The following is a 16,988-nucleotide window of genomic DNA, read 5'->3' on the forward strand; positions in this document are numbered from 1 at the left end:
ATTGAGCAAAGTCAATAACTTAAATCCTATTATGGCATGATTAAATTCTTTAATTATTAATTTTTGATATCATGTCTATATGTGTATTGACTGACTTATACTTTTAGAAATTATTTCATGGTTTGCCCAAACTAAAATATATCTTTGCCTATGTCATAACCATGAAATACACAAGTATATGCTTAAAATTTTGATGTAAAATAACTTGTGAGAAGTTATGAATCCTTGAGCATAATGAAAATGTTGTTTGCATAATATACATCTATATGATACATAAGATTATCTCTTTATTCTACTCTTTCTTGTAAATTACTTGAGAATGACAAAAAGGGAGAGAGATAAAGAAAAGAAAATGGACATTGTTCAAGAGATGAAAAATCTGAGTAAAGGCAAATACTCCAATCTTAAGGAAAAGCAAAACAAACATAGTATACTCGGAACATTTGTGAGACGTTTGGAAGAGATAAAATCTGTAACTAATTACACTCAAACAGGAAAAGTTAGAAGTGAACATTTTAACCTTTCTATATTGCTCATCATAGGGATGGTGCCAATGGGGAGGCTAGTGGTAGTACCCGGCACTATTTGACCCAACTATTCGGTGTAGGGCATATTAGGGACGGCACAAGAGGGAGGCTAGTGGTAGTACCTCGTGCCCCTTCCCAACTCCACCGGATAGGGAGCAAATAGAGTATAGAGCATAAGAAAGTAAAAATGAAAAACAAAGTAAATGAAAGTATACAAGAAAGAATCAATTCAAATTTTTAGTCACATTGAAACACACTTTAAGGATGAAATCAGTGCAAAATTATATTTAAATAGGGGGAGTTTATTTGAAAAGAATTGATTTTGATACTTGACATGCTTGTTCTTAATATTAATGTATGACTTAACACACACTATATTTTGCATGTGGCATGATATTTTAAATTATGGGTTCTCAATATCTTTTGTAGTACTCCATACTTGGACAACTTGATTGAATGTTTGAAATACTACATAACATTTTTTGCTTAGTTTTATTGAAAAGAAATTTCAGATTTATTGTTAGCAATCATCTCTAAAATCTGAAAGTTGAATAAAGAAGAAGAGAAGGATATCTCTATTTAGGGAAAATAAACTTTATTCTATCCTTCAACTTGCCTAAATTTGGTATATAATGTTCAAATTCGTACCAAAACTCAACATTTAATACAAAGATTCTGAATATGCTCTTATATGTTTGAAATATGTATTTTCAATCGTAATCATTTAAGATGAGCTATAATGTGGAAGATACATATCTCAAAGTATGAGCTTGAGAGCCTCTATTGAAAATCCTATGTAATTCAGAATCTGATTTTGTATAAAAACTTAAACTAAATGTGATTTTTAAATAAAGTCTTACTTTACGAAAAACAGAATTAATTTTCTTTGGTGATTGCTCCGATACGCATCCGAAACATATCATTTCTTACCTTCAAAGTATACTAATTTTGATTCAAATGATGTGTCTTACGATGATCTTGATTGCAAGTAAATATTTTTAAAATATATGACTTTATTTTAATATTTAAAAAATTTATTGAGCTTCATGTATACATTGCTGAAGAACTGTGATTAAGAAATTGAGTTCTATAAATACACATACCTCAATGATCATCTATATGTTTTTCTCTCCTACATTCTTAGAAACTATCATCAGAATATATATATATAGAGTGAATACTATAAATTTTGAATAATTCTAGATCACTCTACATTCTCGATAACATAGAATTTCAGTTTTATTCACGTTTATTATTAAATTCTGAAATTCAACCAAAGAAAAGAATGATTAAAGAAGAATGCATCTTTTAAGGGGGAGCTTTAGATATTCAGTATCTTATCCTAAAGTCACTTCAATTTGATGCATACCTTGCACTTTATGGATTGATTTTGATGAACCTCCTTATATTGCAAGACATGCTTTAATTACCTTGAGATGAGTTCTATAAAGGTTGTCTTATCTCAAACCTTGAGTCTTGTGAAAATAAGCTGAAACTTATAGAAAATATATTTTTGAGATTGACGATTTTATTGAACATTATCTTCAAATTTTAAAACTCTTAGATGGAATGATCAATTGAGGGGGAGAAAGAAAATTTCAGAAGGAGAGGTCTGATGGAACTTAATTGCATAAATTTATAAAGGAGAGAGAAAGAATACTAAATGAAAAGTGATCCTAATACTCTCCAATATGTATCATCTGAAATTTAAATCTGAAAACCTTTATGATACACCTTGAGGCGTGTTATTTGGTTAGTATATCTTATGCATAAATCATGAACCAAATTGCAAGTTGATCTTAAGAGCCTTTAACTTAATGACAAAGGGGGAGAATAACGTGTTGAATGGTCTTGAGTATCTCTTAGAAAATTTATTTTGAAATTCACTAATAAGTCCTAATTAGCTTGCTCTTTAGAACGTCAATTCTGTGCCAATTCATATTTTTATATATGTATCAAATTGTGCTTATTTTCTAAAGGAATAAAAGAACTTTGAAGACATTAAAAATTAATGATCCAACATGATGATATGTCTCTCAAATATATAAGTTTTGATCTTTTACTCTGAAAATTAACTAAAATTGCTCTCATGTTTGATAAAATACTTAATAGATTGGGCAAAAGGTCTTAAATGAACAAGCTTTCATACTTATTATTGAAGAGAGGTTAGATTTCCACTCGTGTTTTTTTTGAATATCATTTGTAGTACTTCTTGGATTAACCTAAGGAAGATTCCACCTACACTTGAATAGAAAACTATCTGTGGTATCAAATTAGAAAACTTCTTGAAATCACATTTAATGTGTTCTGTTCTGAAATTATCTTAATTGGCTCTGATCTGTGCTCATTAATCTGATTCCAATATTATTGCCTTGAGTTATATGATTCATATCCTTGCAATAATTTAACATTCAAATCAGAGTACAATAAGGAAAAGAAATATATGAGTATTCTGATCTTTGTGCTTAATGTTTTCCTATCTTTTTGATGTTGTCAAAAAGGGGGAGAAATATCTAAGTATATGCTCATAATGCTTTATGTTTTGAATTGAATACAAATCAGCTGGAATTGACATATATTGATTATCTTAAGTGAGCATAATGCTTTATGTTTTGAATTGAATACAAATCAGCTGGAATTGACATATATTGATTATCTTAAGTTGATTAAATCTAAAGCATTATCATGAAGTATGTTTTTTAAATATATATGTTGTCTACTTCATGCAACTTTGCTATGTATTACTTCTAGAAAACAATATCTTTTATATTGCATATACTCCAAGTTTTGTCATCATCAAAAAGGGGGAGATTGATGACCCAAAGATTGATTCATAGATTGATTTTGATGATCACAACACCTTGAAGTATAGATACTAATGTTTATGTTGCAAGGAGAAAGATATTTATTTTGCAAGGAACATAGCAAGTTGGAAGAACACAAGAAGGCCTCCAAAAGCACTCAAGAAAAGTTAGAAGAAAGCTACAATTCATTGGCCCAACTTTAAAGTTCAAAAGATTCAAATTGGAGGAGCAAATTCAAAGGAAAATTCAAAAGAATAGTCTTCGAGTCGACTCCTGAGGAATTCGAGTCGACTCTAATGGTTGCCGGGTCGACTCCAAAGAAAGCGAGAGTCGACTCTCAGTGGTACACAAGGGAAAACTCAGAGAAGCAGTTTTTGGACACTGAGATTCGAGTCGACTCCCACAAAGTCCGAGTCGACTCCAAAGACAGCGCAACCCCAAGACAGAAGACGGTATTTTCGTCTCTGAGAGGCGAGTCGACTCCAAGACAAGTCGAGTCGACTCCAAGGCAGCGCGGCTCCAAAATACAGAGGATCAGTTTTCCGACTCTGAGATTCGAGTCGACTCCCAGACAGCTCGAGTCGACTCCAAGGCAGCGCTACACTAAGATGGCAGAAGACCAACTTTCGGAAACTGAGAGCCGAGTCGACTCCAAGGAAGTTCGAGTCGACTCCAAGACTGGATGAGCCAAAAGACAGAGAATCGGGAGTTCGGGCTCTGAGATTCGAGTCGACTCCCAGGACAGTCGAGTCGACTCGAGTGGACAAAATTCAAATTTGGATCCACGGACTACAGAGGATGAGCCGACTCCAAAATTGCCAGGTCAGCGCCAGAAGTTGGCGAGTCGACTCCGGGTTAAGTCGAGTCGACTCCCAGTCAAGACGGCAACTTTAATTCAAACTTGGAACAGTTGCCGAGTCGACTCCGGAAAAGCTCGAGTCGACTCCTGCTACAGCCGAGCCGACTCCTGATCGCGCGAGTCGACTCCAAACCCAACGGTCATATTGTCAGGAGCTGCAGACTGGTTCCAACGGCTCTATTTTTGGCTCTAACGGCTATATTCTTGTTTCCACGTTATCAAAAGCTATAAAAACAAGAAGAGAGCTAGGAGAGAATGTATGGAAGTGGGAGAGATCATCTAGGAAAGAGATCTCAAAGAGATTGCAAAGGAAATCTCCCACAAGCACAAAAGGGCCATCCAAAACGAAATAGAGAGAAGAAGAGCATCCAAGTGAATCCGAAAGCTTCCTCTCCATCCGTGTGCTGCCTCGGGGATCCTCTACTTCATGCCAAATCAGAGGAGGATCAAGTAAAGAAGAAGCCGAGCTCCTCCATCTTCAAAACTCGTTTGAGGGCTTCTCTTTACTCTATTTGTTTATATTGTCACATCTGCTTGCTTAAGAAGCTTTGATTTGTTTTTATTCTTTGTTTTAATATCTGGTAACTTGATTCAATCAAGGGATTGAATCAAGGGGTTAAAGGTTTGTTGGTGAGCCAAAGGGAAAACCAACGGTGTAAGGTTTGTTGGTGAGCCAAAGGGAAAACCAACGGGATTAAGGTTTGTTGGTGAGCCGAGGGTAAAACCAACATGTAAGGGTTTGATTGTGAGCCCGGGAAAACAATCGGGGTTGGTTCTAGTCGGTGAGCCTGGAAAAACCGACCGAGTTCGTTGTGCGCTCGTAAAACAACAAGTTGGGTTGTGAGCTTGTAAAACAACCGACTGTAATCTGTAGGATTATAGTGAAATTCCCAAGAAGTCTTGGGAAGTGGATGTAGGTGCTGGGGTGCACCGAACCACTATATGTTTGCTGTGTTTGTAATGTTTTTTTGTCATTATCTAACTCACACACTTACTCACTTAGATAAATTGCTTGCTTAACTATTATCCGCGAATTCTTTAGTTGCAAGCATACTCAATCAAGTCACATTCTATACATCAAACTGTCGCTAAATTCAACTTTCACTGCGCATATATACAACTTAGCATAATTAATCAAAAAGTGCTAGAAGTAGCTTAAAAGTTTTAAAAGACCCAATTCACCCCCCCCCCCTCTTGGGTTGTATCTACTGGGCAACATATTCTAAGTAGGAATCCATATTGAAATCAAAATCCTAATCTAATTAGGATTGTAGGAATCCTACTCCAAGTAGGACTCCCAGTCCTACTCCAAGTAGGACTCCCAGTCCTAATCCAATTAGGACTCTAAAAATCCTACTCCAAGTAGGATTTGTGTTTAAATCCAATTAATTAATTCTCATTATTTCTTCTTTAACTGATTATCAATCGGATTGATTACTCGTGATTCATAATCACATTTCAACCATCGGATCGGTCAATATCTCTTGTGTGTGTGCCCCATAGGTTCTATTCTGACTGGTAGTGAGATATATTGCGATCTCTATCACAATATCATTGAAAACTCCTTTCAATGGGTTGGAATGATTCCAAACTCAACTTATTAGGATTTATCGATCATCGAGATATTCCCTGTGAGTCTCACCATCCACCAGTGACACCTAGCAGAATGTAGTGGCCACCCAGTAGAATAGAATGATGAATCTCTAGGTGCAGTTATCGTATGATACAGTCCTATTATCGTGGATCCCTACAGGACGGAGGTCATGGACAACTCTTCAAACCCCATCGTCTGTCATATGTCAAGATTTATTCGACTTAAGTTCGAAAGTGGAAAACTCTTTCTCCACTATGCATACTGCCCCGGCTAAGGTCTTACGAACTCAGTCTTATAAATCACATAGGATCTCTCCTTATCTACCAAGGTCGATAGATTCCATATAGGTGCATACCCTACTCCTACAGTGAACCTATTGTTAGATGTATGCCCTAGAAGCCAATCTGGCTGACACATTGTTAATTTTAGGGACATAATTTTGTACTTGACTATTTATTATTGAATAAATAAAAGGCATCTTTTTATTCATATCGTTTATGTGTCTATGAATCGTCCAAGAATTAATAAGATGATGATGCATATTCTTAAGAGTTAAGAATTTGAGCTATGCATCATTGGTGATTAATTTCTGAATGCTCCTGATCAATGGATCATCACGAGGATCGTGATCGATCCGATCAGTGCACACATTGCTTTCCTTATGGATGGACGAGACTCGAGTCCACAGTGTGGCGACACTGAAGTAATAGTGCATGTGCTTGTTAAGAACAAGGGTATTGAGCATGACCAAAACAAGAAGTCACTTGGATGTTTATCGACTCGTCAGTGACTTGCTTGATGTTGCAGTAGTGTGATTGGTTCTTTGACCTGCGATGCTTCGGCTACTCACAGTGAGGTTATTGTAGTTTGACTAGACATATACATGGTCTCTAGCCATATGGGTCCATGCAGTGTAGATTGGCTGCAGTAGGTTCACTGTAGGAGTAGGGTATGCACCTATAAGGAATCTATCGACCTTGATAGATAAGGAGAGATCCTATATGATTTATAAGACTGAGTTCGTAAGACCTCGGCATGGGCAGATTGTATAGTGGAGAAAGAGTTTTCCACTCTAGAGCTTAAGTCGCTTGACATATGACAGACGATGGGGTTTGACGAGTTGTCCATGACCTCCGTCCTGTAGGGATCCACGATAGTAGGACTGTATCATACAATAACTGTACCTAGAGGTTCATCATTCTATTCTGCTGGATAGCCACTACATGCTGCTAGGTGTCACTGGTGGATGGTGAGACTCACAGGGATTATTTCGATGATCGACAAAACCTAATGAGTAGAGTTGGAATCGTTCCGACCCATTGAAAGGAGTTTTCAATGACATTGTGATAGAGATCACAATATATCTCACTACCAATCAGAATAGAACCTATGGGGTCACACACACTAGAAGTATTGACCGATCCGATGGTTGAAAAGTGATTATGAATCACGAGTAATCAATTCGATTGATAATAAATTGAAGAAGGAACAATGGGAATTAATTAATTGGACTTAAACACGAAACCTACTTGGAGTAGGATTCCTGGAGTCCTAATTGGATTAGGACTGGGAGTCCTACTTGGAGTAGGACTGAGATTCCTACTTGGAGTAGGATTCCTGCAATCCTAATTAGATTAGAATTTTGAATTCAATTTGGATTCCTACTTAGAATAGGATTCCTAGAAGTTCTAATCGGATTAGGATTTCGGATTCAAATTAGAGTCCTAATTGGATTAGGACTAAAATTGAATAAATCCTAATTGGATTAGGATTTCTTAAGTCCTAATTAATTATTAATCTAATGAATTAACAAGACTCCTAATTGGATTAGGATTGAAGAGTTCAATTGAGTCAAAATTGATTTAAGTTCTAATTGGATTAGGACTTACCTAGATTAGACCCAAAATTGGTTTACCCTTGGACTAAGCCTAATTAGATTAGGGCTTAGCCACATTAGGGCATCCCAATCCTCCTTAGAGGAGGATTAGGGCTAACCAAGAGGGAGGGGCGCAAGTGCGGCAAGAAAAGAGGGGCCGGCGCCCCTCTTGGAAATAAGTCAAGGGCTCCTAACTTGTAGGAGCCCTTCATGCCTTTAAAAGGTGAAGTGGTTGGCACCCTAAGGGCATTCATTGAAGCCCTATTCCTCTTCAATTCATGGCCCCCTTCCTCCCTTTGGTCTTCAGCCGCAAGCAAGGAAGAACAATAAGAAGGCCTTGGCGGCCTCCTCCCCTTCCCTTCCTTCTTCCAACGCAGGGAAAAGAAAAGGCTGTGTCTAGCCTTTGGTTCTTCTTCAAAGATCCTTTCTTCTTCTTCCTCCTTCCAAGCATAATCAAAAGTTGATTAAAAGAAAAGAAATCAGCCATCAAAAGAAGTCTCTGCAAGGAAGCTAGCACCCCGGGGAGACAAGAAAACATTGATCGGTCCTCTACTTCGTATGGATACCCGTAGAGGCCGGACGCTTGTACGGCTTCAAGCGAACTCTCTTCCAAAACCACGATCATCAGGTTGCGGTGATCACCTACCTGCACAAAGGTGAAGATCTGATCTTCCTAACGTTTCAAAAGTATTTAATCCTTATCTAACTACGAACGATTTTTGAACAACGTTCATGCGATGAACGGTTGATCCCGCACATGCCTCTTCCGCTGCGCCTGAATTTTTAAAAAATTTTCTGCAGCATGGGCGGGTTCCAACACCTATTGCAGCCAATCTACACTGCATGGATCTATATGTCTAGAGACCATGTATACGTGTAGTCAAACTACAATAACCTCACTGTGAGTAGCCGAAGCACCGCAGGTCAAAGGACTAGTCACACTACTGCAACATCAAGCAAGTCACTAACGAGTGGATAGATATCAAAGTGACTTCTTGTCTTGGTCATGCTTAGTACCCTTGTTCTTAACAAGCACATGCACTATTACTTCAGTGTCGCCACACCGTGCACTCGAGTCTCGTCCATCCATAAAGAAAGCAATGTGTGCACTGATCTCATTGGATCGATCACCGTCCTCGTGATGATCCATTGATCAGAAGCATTCAAAAATTAATCACCAATGATGCATGGCTCAAATTCTTAACTCTTAAGAATATGCATCATCATCTTATTAATTCTTGGACGATTCATAGACACATAAACAATATGAATGAAAAAGATGCCTGTTATTTATTCAATAATAAATAATCAAGTATAAAATTATGTCCTAGAATTAATAATGTGTCAGCGAGATTGGCTTCTAGGGCATACATCTAACAAAAATTGGGTAAATAATACCTACGCCAAGCAACTTGAGGACTTTTGCTTTAACCACATCTCTCATCGTAGGATTCAACCTTTATTGCATTTGTCTTATGGTTTCGGCATTGTCCTCCAAATATATCCGGTGCGTGCAAATTAAGGAGCTAATCCCCTTCAAGTCGGCAATAGACCATCCTAAGGCTCCTTTATGATTCTTTAGAACACCAAGTAATTTTTTTTCTTGGGCATGATCAAGATCTGACGAGATGATTATAGAGAAAGTGTCCTCAGGTCCAAGAAAGGCATACTTGAGTTCCTTCGGTAAAAGTTTCAACTCGAGCTTAGGTGCTTGTTCGTGGGATGGTACTATCTTTGCCTCTCGAGGTGGCAGCTATTCAAAATCTTCTACTTTTGGTCTCCACCCATTGATCATCATGGCATTCGAACAGTCCACGCTAGGTGTGACCAACAAATCATCTTCATCGGAGCCATTGGAACACCAATCAATTAAGCCATCGTCGGATGGGTTGTTAAATATTTCAGCTAACAAATATTCTTCTACGATGGTTTCAACCCAATCAATCTCCTTATTCTCTTCATGATCATTGGGTTGCTTGCACACATTAAAAATGTTCAGTTCCAGGGTCATGTTACCAAAGGAAAGCTTCATGACGCCATTCCTACAATTAATCAATGCATTAGAAGTTGCAAGAAATGGACGTCCTAAAATGACCAAAATCTGAGATTGTGAGTTCAAAGCCGGATGTGTATCCAATACGATAAAGTCGACAGAAAAGTAGAACTTGTCTACTTGAACCAATACATCCTCAATAATTCCCCTCAAAATCTTGATTGGCCTGTCAGCTAATTGCAAAGTGACGGAGGTTGGCTTCAACTCACCTAAACCAAGCTGCTCATAGACAGAATATGGCAACAAATTCACAGTCACCCCTAAATCTAATAATGCTCGCTCTATCCTAAAGTCGCCTATGATGCATGAGATGGTTGGGCGACCTGGATCTTTATATTTACGAAGAATGTTGTGCTGCAAAATAGCACTCATATTTTCAGTTAAAAATGCCTTCTTCTTAACATTTAATCGGCGCTTGACAGTACACAAGTTCTTCAAAAATTTAGCATATGAGGGTACTTGTTTGATTGCATCAAGAAGAGGTATGTTGATCTTTACTTGCTTAAAAAGCTCAAAAATTTTAGAATTAGGTTCGAGCTTTTGCAACGGCTTTAACCATTGTGGAAAAGGTGGAGGAAAAGGGCATTCAACTTTCTCGGTAGAAGTTGGGACCTCAACTTCTTCTTTGTCCTTTTCATCAGTTTTGGGCACATCAGAATTAGACATGATCTGTGGTCTCAATGGGATGGTCTGATTAATGACTTTCCCATTACGCAATATCATGATGCTCTTTGCATGCTCTGTATGCGAACTAGAAGGAGCCGTATTATTACTACCATGCACTTGTGGGTTAGGTTGGGGTTGAGCTGGAAGCTTACCCTTCTCCTAGGTACTTAGGACGGTAGTCATCATTGACAATTGGTTCCTTATATCTTCAAAATTTCGAGTATTTTGAGTATGATATTGGCTTGACCTTGTAGAAAAGATTGTATAGATTGCAAGGTATCCTCGATATTCGGCTTCTGAGAGGGTGGTGATGCAAAGTAGGATGTGCAGGTGGAGGAGCTGGATGGTATGACTGTTGAGGATGATCGTTTCTCCACCTAAAATTCGGATGATTCTTGATGAGAGCACAAAAGTGCGACCTACATGTCACCAAAATTAGTGTTTTTGCTAACCGATAATAATAAATTCACTTAAATAATATTATATTTGGGTTTGACACAGGTTAGTATAAATTAAAGTTTAAATGCGCATTTGGTAGGGTTTAGAGGGATGCATCATAGCCCCAAACCGCGCGGGCTCAATCCTGTCATGATCTGATCAAGCACATTTGCATCCAAACATCCGAACCCACGTGCGATCTCCCAGTGATCCTCGCGTTCCCTCCTTTCCGGATTAGCATCCGCACTCTTCCGAAATAAAGATTCCCACTCTCACTTCATCACAAAGAAAAAGAACTTTTTAATCTCCAATCCCATGAAGAATAGCTAAAAATAATATTCATTCCTGAAATTACTATTCATGCTGAAATCACTGTTCATATGAACAGTGTTCCGAGATGATACTGTTCATATGAACAGTGTTCCGTGAAAACACTGTTCATATGAACAGTGTTACGTAAAAACACTGTTCATATGAACAGGGTTATGGGATTTTTTTTTTCTACTTCACTGTTCTTCTTCCTCCCAGCAGCGTCTACAGCTCATTCCATTCCCGCATCCAAGTATCCGGCAGCACTCTTCAGCCTCCCACGTCCATCCCGTGATGCATCCCACGCTTCCGTGGTCCAAAGAAGGAATTCCGAGTCAGTTCCCAGCATCCCGTGATGCTTTCCAGTGATCCTGCAGCTTCCTCTTTTCCGGATCAATGTTTCCAGCTCCTCCCAAATAATCACGCGTCAAGCTCTTCTTCTTCCGCAATGATCCCAGCATCGAAATCCTAGCCAAATTCTTCCGGATTCGAAATCCCAGCGTCCCAGCCGTGATGCAAGCTCGTGATCCAGCCGTTTCCTTCCACGCCTTCCTCCCGTTTCCAATCCGGCGTCCACGAAGCTTCCGCCCGCGATCCAGCTCCTTCCGTCCGACTGCAAGCAGCTCTCTTCCGATTCGAAATTCCCAGCAATCCCGTCCGCATTCATCAATTCCGTCCGCAATCAGCTCGTGATCCAGCCATTCTCCCACGGATTCACGTCCTTCCGCGATCTTCCCTCCCGCATCACGCCCCGGAATCCTAGCAGCCCGTGATCCATTCTGCCATTCCAGATGAAGCATCCCAGACGATCCTCTCCATCATTGGCCATAAAGGGGATGGTTGATCTATAAAAGGAGCTGGGGCGATCGGCTAGAGGGGTGGTGGCCGGGGGAGCTCGGCTCTCGGCTGGGTGGGGGCCGGCTGGTCCAAGGGAAGAGAAGGGAGCTCGGCTGGTTCGCAGGAGAAGGAACAGGGGAGCCTTGTTTTCCGAGAAGAAGAAGAAGAAGAAAAAAAATAATAATAATATTTTATTTGTTTTAGGGGCTCCACCAGGAGAGAGGAGCTTCTTGTTTCATTTTCTTAGGCTTCCAATCTCCATTTTTATTTGTAATCAATTTTCTTTTATGAAATCTAGCGATTTTCTTTCATGCAATCCCTGTTCTAGGTTCAAGTTAATTTTTGTTTTCTTTTTATGAAATCTTTTAATTTTTCTTTTTATGCAATACATTAAATCTTCCTTTATGCAATTTGTTTTCACTTCAATCTTCTTATTTTCATCCATTTTAATCTATGCCAAAGCTTTTCTTTGATTAGTTAAACATATAAATGCTTTTCGAATTTAAATACCTGTCTTTTAGTTAATTTCAATTAAAAAATATTCTCCGGTAGACTAGAGAATCCATCAACATCCTCAAAGTAATGTTTTTCTTTTGTTATTCAAAAATCGATTTTGAATCCAAGTGAACGTTCTAATTTTTATGCAACTCCAATCGCCTCCCTGTGGATCGACCTCTTACAACCACTATTCTTCGGGTAGAACAGGTAAGAGTAAATTAAATTTAAACTTTGTTTGTCGGTTCTAACAACGATCTGTTTAGCATATTTTTAGTTAGACAGGAACCGGACGAATAATTCTTCCAACAAGGGTTATAGGTATTCGAGAATGGATCATTATAAGGCTTCTGGTAGGAGTTCATAGCATTTGCTTGATCGTGCAAGACTTCCTTGAATGCTGGTATGGTGGGACAATCTGTAGTGGTATGACCAGACATATCGTAGATCCCACAACACTCGTTTCTGAGTTCTATGGTCTTGACGGGCTCAACTTTCCTAAGTTCAATTTCTTCTACCTTCCTAGTAAGGGCTGCCATTTTAGCATGAAGATCATCCTCAGTTTTGAGGTTGTAAAGGCCTCCCTGTCCAGAGCTGGAAGGCTTGGGCAAAGACTTATTGTTTCTATCCCCGTTATCCCAAAGTTGGGCAGTCTCAGCAAGGAAATCCAAATACTCCCATGCCTCATCAGGTTATTTTTCCAAAAATCTACCATTGTACATGGTCTCTACAAACTGTTTTAACTGTGGAGACAAACCTTCATAGAAGAAGCTAATAGTTCTCTAAGTTTCGAACCCGTGATGAGGGCATGAGAGAAGGTCTTTAAATCTCTCCCAACATTCATAAAAAGTTTCATTATCTTTTTGTTGGAAATTGCTGATATGCCTTTTTAGAAAGTTGGTCCTTTGTGCGGGAAAGAACTTTTTCAAAAATTCTCTCTGCATATCTTGCCAAGTTCTTATTGATCTAGGTCGCAAGAAGTTTAGCCATATTTTGGCTTTATCCTTTAGAGAGAAAGGGAACAACGTCAGCTTGAGGACATCCTCGGTGACGTTCGGCACTCTAAATGTAATGCTCAATTCTTCAAAGTCTTTTAGATGAAGATAAGGACTCTCAGACTCTAAATCATGAAATTTTGGTAGTAATTGAATTACCCCTAGTTTGATATCAAAATGTCCTACATTATCAGGAAAAATCATGCATGAAGGCTGACTAGTTCTAGTGGGTTGTAGATATTGTCTCAAAGTCATAACAGGGGGTTCACGTTCCCAATCGTGGTGACTCCCCGCATCTTCATTTAAATCAGCCATCTCACAGGGTGTGAAATACTGTGAAGAAATTTCAAGATTGTGTCCCAAGGAATTGTCACAAAATGAATGACTCAATCGACCGGTGTCGTCCCTATTCCACTTTAGCATGCAAATTTTTTTAAAAAAAATATTTATTATTTTATTATTTTATTATTATTATTATTATTTTAAAAAAACTGAAACTTTCTGCTATATCCTTAATAGCGGGTTGGTTACATCTACAACCCAAATGGAAACCAAGTATTTCATGCTTCAAAAATGCCGAATTTCGTCTCAATCATCATTTGTCAAGACTTTTCGGAATAAGTTCCTTGGCTTGGGCAGGACATTTAGTTCATATCGCTATTCCCGGATCTAGGGGAGAGTACGTCAGATGAAATAATTTTTTACCTAAACTAAATCTCTAATTAAATCTGAAAATATACTAATAATTCAGCCATTCGCCAGCAACGGCGCCAAAAACTTGATGTGTTTATAAAACTGCTCTCCCAAGTACAGGAGATCGCACAAGTAGTAAAACTCGGGAGTTCGAGGTCGAATCCTCAGGGAATGGTATATGTATTATTAGCGTAATTTCAGATGTAATTTCATATGGTTTTCAAAATTAAAAAATAAGGTATATTATGTAAATAAACAAAGTTCAATGAAATAAACATGGTTAGGAATCTGGAATCCCTCTTGACAATAGTACATTCAAGATATAAACTCTACGGTTTCTGATTTAAAAGTTCAAATGTAGGATAGATCTAATCATGGAATATATTATTTGAACACACAAACTCAATTTCTAAACATTCTGTTGGGAACCCACCCATGCCGCAGAAAATTCAAAAAATTCAGATGCAGCGAAAGAGGCATGTGCGGGATCAACCGTTCATCGCATGAATGTTGTTTAAAAACCGTTCGTAGATAGATAAGGATTAAAAACTTTTAAATAGCATTAGAAGATCAGATCTTCACCTTTGTGCGGGTAGATGATCACCGCAAACTGATGATCGTGGTTTAGGATGAAGGTTCGCTTGAAGCCATTCAAGTGCCCGGCCTCTACGGGTATCCACACGAAGCAGAAAACCGATCCAAGCTTTCTATCTCCCGAGGTGCTAGCTCACTTGCAGAGATAACTTTGATGGCTGATATCCTCCCCTTCAATCAATCCTTGATTGTGCTTGGGAGGAGGAAGAAGAAGGATGAAGAGAAGAAGAGGAACGAAGCCCTGCAGCCTTCTTTTTCTTCCTTGCGTTGGAACCAAACGGTGGAGGAAGAAGGAGGCCACCAAGATCCTTTTCTTCCCTTTGTTGTTGGTGGCTGAAAAGAGAGGAGAGGAGGGTGGCCACGTGATGGAGAGGAGGAGGGCTTCACTTATCATTAGGGCACCTCCTTTCAAAGCCTTATAAAGGCATCTAGGGCTCCTATTTGGTTTAGTCCAAATCATGAATCAATTGGGTTCAATCTATGCTAGTCCTAATCCAATTAGAACTTGAATGAACCATGACTCAATTGAACTTTTCAATCCTAATCCAATTAGGAGTCATGTTGATTCATTAGATTAATAATTAATTAGGACTTAAGAAATTCTAATCCAATTAGGACTTGTTTAATTCTAGTCCTAATCCAATTAGGACTCTAATTTGAATTCGAAGTCCTAATCCGATTAGGACTCTAGGAATCCTACTCCAAGTAGGAATCCAAATTTAATTCAAAACTCCTAATCTAATTAGGATTGTAGGAATCCTACTCCAAGTAGGAATCCCAGTCCTACTCCAAATAGAATTCCCAGTCCAAGTAGGAATCCCAGTCCAAGTAGGAATCTCAGTCCAAGTGGGATTCCTAGTCCTAATCCAATTAGGACTCTAGGAATCCTACTCCAAGTAGGACTCTTGTTTTAAGTCCAATTAATTAATTCTCTTTGTTCCTTCTTCAGCTTATTATCAATCGAATTGATTACTTGTGATTCCTAATCACGATTAATTGGACTTAAGTAGTGAGATATATTGTGATCTCTATCACAATATCATTGAAAACTCCTTTCAATGGGTCGGAACGATTCCAACTTTACTCATTAGGGCTTATCGATCATCGAGATAATCCCTATGAGTCCCACCATCCACCAATGACACCTAGCAGCATGTAGTGGCTACCCAACAGAATAGAATCATGAACCTCTAGGTGCAGTTATCATGTGATACAGTCCTTCTATCGTGGATTCCTACAGGACGGAGGTCATGGATAACTCGTCAAACCCCTTCGTCTGTCATATGTCAAGATTTATTTGACTCGAGTTCGATAGTGGAAAACTCTTTCTCCACTTTATATTACTGCCCTGGCCAAGGTCTTAGAACTCAGTCTAACAAATCACATAGGATCACTCCTCTTCTATCAAGGTCGATAGATTCCATATAAGTGCATACCCTACTCCTACAGTGAACTTACTGCAGCCAATCTACACTACAAGGACCCATATGACTAGAGACCATGTATACGTATAGTCAAACTACAATAACCTCACTATGAGTAGCCGAAGCACCGCAGGTCAAAGGACCAGTGATACTACTGCAACATCAAGCAAGTCACTGACGAGTGGATAGACGTCCAAGTAACTTCTTGTCTTGGTCACGCTCAGTACCCTTGTTCTCTAACAAGCACCTGCACTATCACTTCAGTGTCCCAACACTGTGGACTCAAGTCTCGTTCATCCAGAAGGAAAGTGATCTGTGCACTGATCGGATCGATCACCGTCCTCGTGATGATCCATTGATCAGGAGCATTTAGAAATTAATCACCAATGATACATGGCTCAAATTCTCAACTCTTGAGAATATGCATCATCATCTTATTAATTTCTTGGACGATTCATAGACACATAACTAATATGAATGAAAAGATGCCTTTTATTTATTCAATAATAAATAGTCAAGTACAAAATTATGTTCCTAGAATTAACAATGTGTCAGCCAGATTGGCTTCTAGGGCATACATCTAACAATCTCCCACTTGCACTAAAGCCAATCAGTCATATATCTAAGCCCCATCTTCTCAAGGTGGGCTTCAGTCTTTTGCTGACTTAGCTGCTTAGTGAACGGGTCTGCCATGTTATCCGCAGAGTCTACTCTCTGCACCTCTACATATTTCTTCTCAATATAGTCGCGTATGAGGTGGAAGCGCCGCTCTATGTGCTTAGACTTCTGATGAGACCTTGGCTCCATAGCTAGTGGTATGGTGC

At 38.8% G+C, this 16,988-nt stretch overlaps 1 long non-coding RNA gene and 1 other non-coding gene across 2 annotated transcripts; one reads left to right on the plus strand and one right to left on the minus strand.

The window, feature by feature from the left end:
• Positions 1-1,640: 1,640 nt before the first annotated feature.
• Positions 1,641-14,293, minus strand: LOC120111225. Its single transcript, XR_005512305.1, has 4 exons — positions 13,952-14,293; positions 12,848-12,850; positions 2,065-2,069; positions 1,641-1,656 (listed from the first exon to the last, which is right to left on the minus strand). It is a non-coding gene; the product is annotated as an uncharacterized LOC120111225 (long non-coding RNA).
• On the plus strand, positions 13,251-13,356 carry LOC120111240. Its single transcript, XR_005512318.1, has one exon. It is a non-coding gene; the product is annotated as a small nucleolar RNA R71 (small nucleolar RNA).
• Positions 14,294-16,988: the final 2,695 nt, after the last annotated feature.

Source organism: Phoenix dactylifera, chromosome 6 (genome assembly GCF_009389715.1).
Source record: "Phoenix dactylifera cultivar Barhee BC4 chromosome 6, palm_55x_up_171113_PBpolish2nd_filt_p, whole genome shotgun sequence".
Lineage (NCBI taxonomy): Eukaryota > Viridiplantae > Streptophyta > Magnoliopsida > Arecales > Arecaceae > Phoenix > Phoenix dactylifera.